This window comes from Argopecten irradians, chromosome 8 (assembly GCF_041381155.1).
Source record: "Argopecten irradians isolate NY chromosome 8, Ai_NY, whole genome shotgun sequence".
NCBI lineage: Eukaryota > Metazoa > Mollusca > Bivalvia > Pectinida > Pectinidae > Argopecten > Argopecten irradians.
Window position 1 is genome coordinate 3,526,681 of NC_091141.1, and position 12,397 is coordinate 3,539,077.

The following is a 12,397-nucleotide window of genomic DNA, read 5'->3' on the forward strand; positions in this document are numbered from 1 at the left end:
GTATTTTGGAATATATTTATATCTATTAGTAGTAACACTTCATTACTACATTGAAATAAGTAGTGATATTCATTTCCAATACCGTTATTACATAATAAACAAATACGGTTATCACGTGGTGTACCAGCCCATCTACCAGTTTCAATAGGAAATTTTAAATTCGAGGTTCTAAATTTACTAATAATAACACGTTCTTCGAAATCAAGCTTTACTAAATATGGTTCAAGTTTAAACTGCTTTTTAAAGGTTGCGTAGAATTGTCCGCGAGACGATGTTTCAAGAATAGAATACCAATGTTGAATATATTGATCACATAAACGTCGTTTTACCAAGTTTTTAAACAAAGCTCTATTCATCGTACATGTATTTTGAAATGCCCATATATTGTTAAAACCTGTGTCATTAAGGAGTGACTTTATATTCCCAAGCCACTTAAATTCTGTAGTATCGTTTTCTTGCATTGTAAGGCGATAAAATACACTGGAGAGTTTATCTCCCACTGTAATTAATTTGTGCCAAAACATTAACATCCGTACCTTGATTTCAATTTCTAAAGGGAATTTACCAAGTTCTCCATAAACCATAAAATTAGGAGTACTGTTTCGAACATGAAGAATTTTTTACAAAATTGCAAATGAATTTTCTCAATAATGCTTACATTTTCAAATCCCCAGATTTCACAGGCATACAACAAAATAGGGAATACAAGTGAGTCAAATAATTTCAATTGTAAATCTATTGATAATGGGACGTTTCTAATTTTGGTATACAATGCATACAGTGCTTTCTTTGCCTGGTCAGCTAACTTTTTCTTTGTTTTAGCAAATGAGCCGTTGTAATTGAACAATATACCAAGATAAGGATAAGAATCTTCACGAGTTATCTGATCATTAAATAATTTGAAATTATATTGCCGTCTACTTTTGCGTTTTTCAAAAATTACTATTTTTGTCTTTTGTGTATTAACAGTTAGTTTTCCACTCGTCACAATAACTTTGAAAGCAATTAAGTGCACATTGTAGACCTCCAGGTGATTCTGACATCAGCACAGTATCATCTGCATATAAAATGACAAATAATTTGACAAACATACCAAGATTATTTTCACATAAACTATCAATTTCTCTCAAATATGACACATTGTTTTGGTGAAGATATTCTTCAAGATCATTAAGAAAAATAGAAAATAAAAACGGTGAGAGATTTTCGCCTTGTTAAACCCCTACATTACATATAAAAAAAATCTGACATTTCATTTCCATTGCGTACACAGGATTTTGTATGTTCGTATAAATTATATATAACTTTTAAAAATTTTCCTTTAATAGAGAAAGACAGTACTGCCAGAAATCCTTACATTTACGTGTACAGCGCAGTGAAAGGAATTCATACGGTCAGACCATGAAGCCAAGGTGTTGTCTACAAATTCGTTTTATATTTCTACAATGTTTAATATTTTAAAGTGATTTCTTCGGGTATGTTTCCATGGCATCTAAATATACAGAAGATATTAAAAAAAGAAGAATTTTACAATGCATAAATTCTAACGTTTACATGGTACCATACATGTTTGTCTGTCCATTTGAATGATTTCCACAACTGGATTCATCAAACCTATGGTTTGCAATGGATAACTGTAGAAAAAATAACATGTCAAAATTTTTACTCAGGTACGACACATATAACTTTCAAAGACACTCGCTAAAGCTCGTGTAAAACTTGTGTCTTTTCCAAATTTGAAAATCAACTAACTCGAGCTTGATAAACATGATAAAAAATAGTTGGGGAATCTCTAGACCTATATATGCATATCCTGCATGAATTGTGAAAGACATCAGACACGAGTCATGGTGCTACTGCACATCATGCTGTTTAAGAGGTGAAACTGAAATAAGGTGTCTGATGATGAAAATCGGGATAAGGGGATTTATAAACAAATCAAAACTACTAGGTAAAAAAGTCAGAATTGCTAAGTAGTTTAATTTGAATAGCAGTTTTAACCTCATTTTCAGAAGTGTTTGGCCAGCAATCTTCAATTTCTCAGATAGCCCGAGATACTCTGGCCCTAACACCAAACTTAGACATTATGACAGATAGATGTCTGGTGTGACCGAGATACTCAGGCCCTGATACCAAACTTAGACATTATGACGGATCGATGTCTGGTTTAGTGTCCCTATCTGTCATAATGTCTTAGTCTGGTGTCAGCGCCATAGTAGCTCGAGATCTAGTTAGTTCTGAGATTGGTGCTGCGTTTGCTCTACTTTCGTTTTATATATAAGATACCCACTCATAGAATGTGCATACATAACAATATATACAGTATATAATTACGACATATAATTAATTTCACAACGGTTCTAGAACAGTAAAAAGCCCATTTGTTCTATGGCTAGTCTATGATTATATTTGATGTTATTCCTAAAAGCCATTATTCTCACCTTGTCTGTCCTTTTATGGCAAGCGATCTTCCGTAGCCATGGCGTTGATAAACACGGATCCGGAGTCGAACACGGCTAAGAAACATCCGGGTCTTACATTTCACACTATGATGTTTATAACTTCGTGTAGTTTCGTAGGTTGTTGTGGTGTGTATAGATGTAGAACTCCAACGCAGATTCAGTGGATGGTACGATACGTTTATTGGAGTCTTAGGGTATGAAAGCCAATACCTGGACCAGATGACCCAACGTAGTTGCTGTACATAGGGAAACATGATTACTCATTAGAACTTACCATGTATCATAATTAATAACATGGCTAGGTAATTAGTAGTTATACAATGACCCTAACAGAAGTTGGTTTCCACTAGATTTTACATGCACGTACATATACTATTGTAAATATGAAACACATGTGCTTGACCTACACAGTGTAACATACCCCGTACGTGAAAGATATATGTGGATAATTATATATTAGTCCAAATTTCAAACTCTAAAATTCTTATCATTTATATGTATTATACTACATTCGTCGCCATGTTATACATTATATCAAATTAGATATAATTTGATATAATAAATTATAAAATTTCTAAAATTCTTATCATTTATATGCATGTACATTCATACAATGAAAATTTACAGTTAAGTTAAAAATGAAAGTAAGACACTTTCAAATAATTTTCAATATTTTGATTGAAAATAAAATATATATAAAGAAAGTGAAATTATTGATATGAATGTTGCTTGAAAAGGATATATATAAAGCATAATAAGTATAGTATGTAAAACATAGAGTTCCGAATAGATTATTAAAAACACAGTATTCAAAATATAACTTTAAAATGTCCAACGTAGATATAGAAATGTTTATAAATATGTCGTCGCGTGATGAAAAGTTAATGAGTGCTGAAAACGATGTACAACCATCTTGAATCCAACGGTGATTTCTTGCACAATAAGGCTAAGAATTATTTAAGATGAGAGTTCCGTGTAAAAAATTGTAGAATATAAGTTAAACTAAGTGTAATGAGTCCTCTCCGGAGATGAAAATATAAACACGTTTTCCCTGGCATTAGACTGCATCAGGTATTTCCAAATCCGTTGAGCACTTCGAAGAGATATGTTGACGTGGAAGGTGTTGTGTTGACTTCATCGGAAAAGGAGATTCATACAACTTTCCCGGCATTAGACTGCTTCGGGTATTTCCAAATCCGTTGATGATAATTGTGTTGACGTGGAAAGTGTAGTGTAGTGATATTCTTTTTGGATAAGGAGACTTTAGACAAACATTCCGGCATTATACTGCATCGGCTCCTCTCTATCCGTTGAATATGTAGGTGGTTTTTTTTGTGTGAATGTTTATGTCTTCAAGCACAGAGATATAATTGAAAATTTGCGTGAAATAACACGTCACTATCTCTGACTCTGACATAGCCTGGCATAGTCCTTATATAACAGTTTTCATCTGGTGTTAAATCACTTCAGGGGACTATCCAGAAAATATACGTATGTTGAAATAATAGATGTAAGTGTCTTTTGTGGAGATATATATATTAACAGGAACTCCGATGATAGAATGAAGACGGCATACACAAACAAGTCAAATATAAACGAAGACAAAATAAAATCAGAATTATGATGGGCTACTGATCCACTTCTACCACTGGCGGCGGCATTATAGATGACAGGCGTGGGTATATTAACACTTCCGTCGCATGGGGTCCAGATCATATTTCGATTGGATTATGGCTGATTCTCAATTATTTTGCGTATCAAAGGCGACAAGTTTTAAAGATTAGACTTTTCACTCTTTTCCTTATAAATAATTGTACCAATCACAAATATATTACTAAGAATATCATGGCATCACCAGAAATGTAGAAAAACTATATAGAAAAATGAAAGATAATAAAATAATCGCTCAATAACATTGTACGTATCAATCAATAGTTGTAATATTATCTGTAGATTTGCCTAGGGGATAGTTGGAGATATTTTATTTAATATACCTATAACTATCAAGCTGTTGTTATTTAGAGCTTGTGGGGAAAAACCCAAAGGGATATATATTATAATGTAGTAAGCAGCCAACAAATGCATAAAAAAACTATCATGAGCTTGTGGTGTTAAATGTATATTAACTACTATTAATTTTTGTACAATGTAAAACTTAAGTTGTAAATCGTGCTTCAAAGCGATAATATAACCGTAAGTAAAGTATTGATGTATGGTCGTCTCATTATCTACGAGTAAAACTTTTGATACTTAACTATTTGATAAGAAGAATAAATCTAAAAACATATAAACGTGATACTAAGTGAAAAAACTGATGGCATATATGCATGTTAGCAATTTATCAGTTCTTATTATATATCTATTTTGAGATAGAACAGACATTGAATCTGTGAAAACTAAATGAAAAATACAACACAACTTCTAGCATACATGCGTAATTTATGTACAATGTAGTGTGTTTCATTTTTTTTAACATTGTGGGTTTTTCTTTTTCTATTTGCATTTATAGTTTTTTTTTCCCCGGTAACTAAGTGAATTGTGTGAAATAAAATGTCTATGTGTGGTGTATGAGTAAGACATTAATAATGCTTGATCATTTGATGAAGATATAAAATGAATATGTGTAATTTAATGTAACTAGATTGATACAAATAGCTTAAACTTGTAGAAAATTTGATTGAAATACTTGAGAGAAAAAACTACAAAATAATATAAGCTTTGCACTAATTCCGACCTTGAGGACATGTTCACGATATGCTGTTGCCATAGAGTGAATGACAATCAATGAGACAGTCTGTTCGACGTACGTACTTCCGTCTTAAACTCAGACATGACGCTTCGTCTCTAATTAGATTGAGACTTAAAGGAAACTAGATGATAAGTGAAAGAAAGTTCCGTAAGTTTGTAAATTGTATGTGCAAAATATGTAATGTAGGAGAAAATTAACAAGTGTTAACCTTGCATTCAAATGCATCAGGTAGTAATTTCCTCCAATAATGAAATAAATAATATAATCATAATGTTGTTATGTTGTATGTTTTATGTATATAAAAGTATAATGTGCGGAATATGTTATATGAGGATTAGAGCAACTAAAAATAAACGTGTGTGTTTAATCACATCACTACTCTGCCTCTAACATTAAAATAGACGAGTTTCCATGTACATATTTTAACTTCCGTGCATTATCACGTGAGAGAAACTTGTCAAAAGTATATAAGATGTAAAAATGTTTTTTGTGGAATAGTAAATATTATATGTAAATAAACACTAAGGAACTTCTAAGATTTATGACACAAAATAACTAAAATCAACTAAATTCATGAACATGTCACAGGAGAGGAATCATTGCTAATTTACATAGATCAATTATATTATCGCAACATATATAACAAATGTATTAACTTGTACATAGATGGTTTACGTAAACAAAAAGATTTTACATATTTCTTTCTGAAATGCATGATATCAAGGATATTTTTTCTTGACGTACATACACACCGATGATTGATCATTACAAACATTGTGTTGTGTGTTGCTAACCGAATTAATTGAGATACATACCGTAATACGTTTCAACACGTGGAAGAAATTTATTTTTGATATTATAAAAGACAATATTAAGCAAAACAAAAAACTATTTTTTTCAGACCGTGCGGTAGCTTTCAAATTTTAATCGATATACGAGTAGATACTTATAAATCCTTGTAAAAATGAAGATATAAAAGCAAATGAAAATAAAATATCCCCGATAATACATAGGAATATATACTACATATATATACGTTTATTATATGACTGGTGCTTTTGCTGTATTTTGATTGGCCAATACGTTTCTCAGAAGTATTCATCAACTGCGATATCAACCCCGAAATCGGCAGCGAAAAGCACGCGAGGTTACTGGACTCAGTCCAGATACCTCTCGCGAGTCCAGTAACCTGTGTCAAAAATAGATCGAGGAAAAATCCCTTGAGATGTGACGTATCGATTCTTACCCAAATATCGCGTAACAGGAATTTCACTCATTCAATGACGCCGGGAAACTTCTTATTTATCAAGACACTGTCGTCGCCGGGAAAGGCTTGTGAGAGGGTTTTGTTGTGAAGGCGACGTCAGACATACAAAATAAGGGTCGAAACAATGACAAAATCTTCTGTTCTGCTGCCTGCTTCGTTTATTTTCATTTTCTTCACATAAGTAACATAATAACCGAAACCCGGAGAAACAATTCCGGAAAAATGGAGATTGTAAAATTAGAACCAAACATATAACATTTTTATATTCCGGATTAATTTATATTTTCTTTGACATGTACAAATACACGTATACGACATCCCCGCCCCCCAAACAAAAATTGTGCATACAATTTTGAAATGACATGTCAAAGAAAATACTAATAAATACGGTCAAAACCATAGTTCAGGAATGCAAGTCATATATGTGTAATATTATACAGAAATAGAGTGATATCTGAATTTTAACATTTTTGCATATTATCAAAATGCACCAAACTATCACAAACATCATCTTAAACAAAGGAGCACTCTACATTAACCAGGAGAATATTGAAAACATCCTCAAATGTGACACATTTAACAAAGTGCAAGTAAGAGGAAAACAGAAAAATGTGTTTATGAACCCTCACAGTAATATTGTAAAAAGAAATGACCTTGTCTGGTTACAAGATCTACTAGCATGACTAAACCATGCCTACTGTTACAATAATACATTTGGAACAAACAAGATTTCCATTTAAAAGGTAATACTTAACATGCACAAGAGAGTTTCTGGCCTGTATAATGTAACATGACACATAGCATTTCCTATTACATAGAAGTAACTTTGCTTAAAATCTGGTTTTGAGTTCTAGGTGTTGTAAGGAAATTTTCCAGAAAATAAGAATGGAATAAGTTGTAATAACAACAGCGAAAAATACAGATATTTTGACTAGTATTAGGGCATTGGCACACTGAAAATCTATTTCACAAATAAGTAATATTGTAATACCTTTACAATAAAACAAAATCTCTGAACAATAAATGCATAAACATAACATGAACATATTTGAGTATGCATGGTCAATTATCAAAAATCCACAACATTTCAATGCAATAGCTATACATGGGAGCTAATCTTTTCACCATACATTGCAGAAATCCATATTAATGTCAAAGTTTAAATTCATATAATGAATATCATGGTAATATCCATTTCATTATCAGAATATATCAAATTATGATTATTGCATGTCAAATATCAAACTCAATCTAAATTTATTCATATGCAAACCCATTCATGAAATACATACTATACAAAACTGTTGGGAAAATATATCATTCACATGAGAATAAGATTCTCATATTATCTTTAATTCAGTGCATTTAATTATCAATAGTTATAGGTATTCATCACTTTGACTAGAATTTAAAAAGAGATATTTGGTCAAGGACTCTTTTATGTTGCATCAATAAATTTCCAATCAAGATGTCATCTGATCAGACATGGGGAATGGCAAAAAATATACAAACAAACAAATATAGAACATGAATTTTCTTAATCAGAGATCAACATTATGAAAAAATCTATAGCATCAATACATAATTTGGAATATTGAGAAGTGGCACACTTCCAACATAGCAAAGTTCTGTCTAATATATCAATGTATTCATTTGATTAAAAAAATCTAAAAAAAAAGGTGAGAAATGTTATGTTGTAAGGAAATCATCAATTCAAAATCAATCATAAAATATGAAAACCATACAAAAACATGAATGTCATCATTTTACAATACAGTCCTTCAGTATAAAAACATCTAACTATGGCAAAAAGTATCAGCCTCATCTTAAACATCAAATAATGAAAACACTCAATACACTGCATTACATATGGATAATTGGATTTCATAAAATCAGTATTTGAGTCATCAATTTCATACAAAAAGTCAATAGAACAACAAGTACTGAACCTGTGCATAAGACAACAATTATGCACCCCTACATATAATACATTCTCTATAACACAGTTTTAGGTGGCTTCAAAAGGCATGTTTTCCGAGCATGAGTATTCAAGTCCCGTGGTTTCAGCCACATGGCATTTTGTGATGGTTCTCCTCTGAATTGGATGAGATATTCAAGCGTTGCTCCAGATCCTCTTTGAGCCAGAACACGTTTGATTTTATAGAATTTATCTTGTCCAGTTGACGAAGACATGTCGGAATCAGCTGTAAAGCTAGAATCACGGTAGCGCACTGGCTTTTTTATTGTTCGTTTAGGTCTTTGAGGTAACACAGGTAATGGAGTAGATGAAGAGGAATCACGTTCTATAACCTGTGGAGATGGCGCATGAATATCTGAATGTGAATCACTAGTAGACTCCTGGTTTGAGGACATCGAACGAGATGAGTCATTTCCTACAACCTGCGGAGAGGATACATTTTCATCAGAATGTAAGTCACTGGAAGGATCGAGGTTTGAGGATATCGGTGAAGATGAGTCGCTTCCATTAATCTGCGGGAAATGTTCATTTAGATCTGACTGTAAGTCACTAGCAGACTCGCGGTTAGAGGATGAAGAAGTGATAGGGCTAAAGTCTTCAGTTTGGACACCACATTCAACTCTGTTGTTTGAAACAATACGGAAATAATTTGAGGGTGTTGGGGCGCGAATATGAGCTGGCTTTAGTCGATCTAAGTGAACAGGGCGAGTACCAACTTTCCCTGTGGTAGGATCACTTAGGGTCACTAAATGTTCAGACAGCTTTTCTTTAACTACTAGTACGTCTGAGTAAATGTTCTGAAGTTTATGTCCAGCACCTGTGGGCGTTTGTTGTAAATAAACATAATCTCCCGTCTGAACTGTTTCCTTGTTATTTCCAAGTTGTTGGGCAACCATTTTGTCCTGATTCAATAAGACTGCATCCTTCATGTGTGACCGAACCACCTCCAGGTTGAAGATCTTCAACATAAGTAGATATGCTAGCCGGTATAGTCGACATATCCACTGGAACTCCAGCTAATGGAAAGGTTGGGCGCTGACCGAACACAACTTCGAAAGGTGAGTATCCTGACATACGGTTGACTGCAGCATTCATGGCAAATATGATGGACGGCAATAAGCTTTCCCAGTTGTTCTTGGCACGATTCATGTACGGTGTAAGCTTTTCAGCCAGGACACGGTGTGTACGTTCACATGCACCCAAACACTTGTGTACAAAACTGGGCGTGAAGTTTTGCTGAACCTGGAGGAGACGGCAAGTTTCCTTAGCAGCTTTCGCAATAAATTCAGATCCATTATCTGATACTAGCGTGTTACAGACACCGAATGTAGTAACCATATAATACAGAGCAAGGCCAACAGTCAGTGCATCAGAGTTCTTGATTGGCATCACCCAAAGGTATTTTGAGAACATGTCGACCGCCGTGAACACGTAAGAGTTTCCAGCAGAACTAAGAGGAAGAGGTCCATACAAATCAACCTCCCAAACCTGGAATGGGGAACTTGGTGTTGGGTAGGCAGTGATACCAGTTTTTATCTTTGTACGTGTGACTTTCCGACGTTGACATTGGTGACAAGACTTTATGTAATCAGTAACAACAACAGACAGTTTAGGGAAGTAGTAGCGCTCACGAATCCGGTCCAAGGTATCCTGAATTCCTCCATGACCACTGATAGGCGAGTCGTGGTAGAGCTCTAAGATTGTAGGAATGACTTGTGGTGGTAAAACCAACTGGTAATGGTCAAGGTTCTGAGCTCGTTTCGACTTTGTTACTCGGGAGTGAAACAAGAGAGAGTCAATTAGAACAAAATCATTACTTTGTAGCAAAATTCTACGTGATAGTTTCTGTGAATCAGGAAGTACACCATTTTGTAAATAGTCAATCAACAGAGAATGTTCATTATCCTGTGCCTGTAGCTGAATCAGACGATTCACCGTAAAATCAGTCTTTTGAAAAATGTCAAGTCGCTCTATCATGAAACCACAAAGATCGTTGTCATCATGTTTCTCCTCAGTTTCGTTAGTCGAAGAACTTGTTGTTTCCTGTTGATTTACTTCAGGGGTCATTGGTTGGGTGTCAACAACAGAATGTTCTGAATGGTTGCCATCATGTATCACATTCGAAGTCGTGTCATTCGAAGAACTCGTTGCATCCTGTTGTTTCGCTTGATGGATCATGGCCACGGGTGGGGGTTCAACAACAGAGTATTCTGACTGGCACAATTTACCCCGAGATCTGTGACGAAGTTGTTTTTTATGACGCTTTACTGATCTATCACAAAATGTTTCTTCTTCAGTGTCAGCATCATACTCAGAATCAGAATGAAGCACAGATATGTTGGTATGGGGTACAAGCAAGATCTTGTTCAATTCCAGCTCAGAATCGCTAGAACAGTTAATAAGCGATGCAAGATTTTGACCTGACGGCAGTTTCACAGGCTTAGCATGTTGATCGGTCACATAAGGAAAGTATGGGTCATCTTCTGCAGGGCTCGAATCCATGGTACCAAATTTATCGTGAGGATGACATCTAGACAACGCGTCTGGGACAACCATTTGGGCAGCAGGTTTATAATCAACCCCAATGTCAAATTGCTGTAGAATTGCGACCCATCTTTCGTATATCGCTCCCTTAAGTTGTTTTTGGTTGAGTGGTTGAAGAGCCTTGTGATCACAATAAACAGTACAATGTCGACCACGAATATATGACGCGCAATCCAAAACGCTGTAAACCATCCCCAACAGTTCCAATTTCGTTGGACCATAACTCTGTTGGTATTTGTTCAAGCCCTTCGAGCCAAAGCGAATCACACGTACTTCATTGTCAGGCGATAGCTGGTATAACATATAACCTACACCTTTACTTGATGTATCAACTGATAAACAGAAGTCATGGTCATAATCGGGGAAAGACAAAGCTTTTGAGTGAATGAGAGAGTCTTTTAAAGTCTGAAATGCCTCATCATGCTTATGTGTCCATGCATACTTCACTCCTTTCTTCAATAGATTAGTGAGCGGAAAAGCGATTTCGCTGAACCGAGGGATAAATTTGCGGAACCATCCCAGCATGCCTAATGCTCGCCGAAGTGCTTTTTGAGTATGTGGAACTGGGTATTCACGGATCACAGAAATACGGTCAGATGGTGGTCGAATTCCTTCTTTCGAAATCTCATGGCCAAGAAATATGCACTTGTCGCGAGCAAATGTACATTTCTGTGGACCTAACTTTAGGCCTGCATGTCTGAGACGAGAAAATACATTGGACAAATCCTGTAAATGTTCCTCAAAAGTGTTTGAACATATTAAAATGTCATCTAAATAACAGAGCACTGATTTGAATGTAAGCCCCTTCAATACCTTATCCATCAATAGTTGAAAACTATTGGGGGCTGTGCTAAGACCCATAGGTAAACGACAAAATTTAAACGTACCAAAACAGGTATTAAAGGCTGTGTATTTTGATGACTCAGGTGCTATGCCCATCTGGAAAAAACCTGACTTCATGTCAATAGAAGTGATAAAATTTGGCGTTTGCGTACCTAAAGACTCAGTCAGTTCCTGGAGATTTGGAATGGTGTAACGGAACGGCTGTGTTTGTGAATTGAGAAACCGGAAATCACAGCAAAACCGATATGCAGACATGTGTGATTCCTGCTTAGATTTTGGTGAATGATTGTCAGGTTTTTTCTGTTTGGACACAAGCACAATAGGGCTAGTAATAGGTAAATCTTCTTTTTCATCAACTGAAGTAATAATACCCTGCTCTAACAAAGTATCTAACTGGGTTCTTAATACCTCTTTCTTATCTGGTGTTAATCGATAAGGTTGCTGATATTTGGATGTAAAACCAGGTTTCAAATGTATCACATGTTCGACAACCTTTGTGAAACCGAGGGAAGGGTTTTCTGGCGTTACAAAAACATCTTTATTGTCATATAAGC

At 34.8% G+C, this 12,397-nt stretch overlaps 1 protein-coding gene across 1 annotated transcript in view; it reads right to left on the reverse strand.

Annotated features, from left to right (window-relative positions):
- The window catches only part of LOC138329111 (uncharacterized), a 45,157-nt gene that overhangs the window by 11,826 nt on the left and 20,934 nt on the right, over window positions 1-12,397 (reverse strand). Inside the window, exon 2 of the mRNA XM_069275861.1 lies at window positions 2,442-2,698. The gene's annotated coding sequence lies outside the window, so the exon portion shown is untranslated. The remainder of the gene's footprint in view (window positions 1-2,441; window positions 2,699-12,397) is intronic.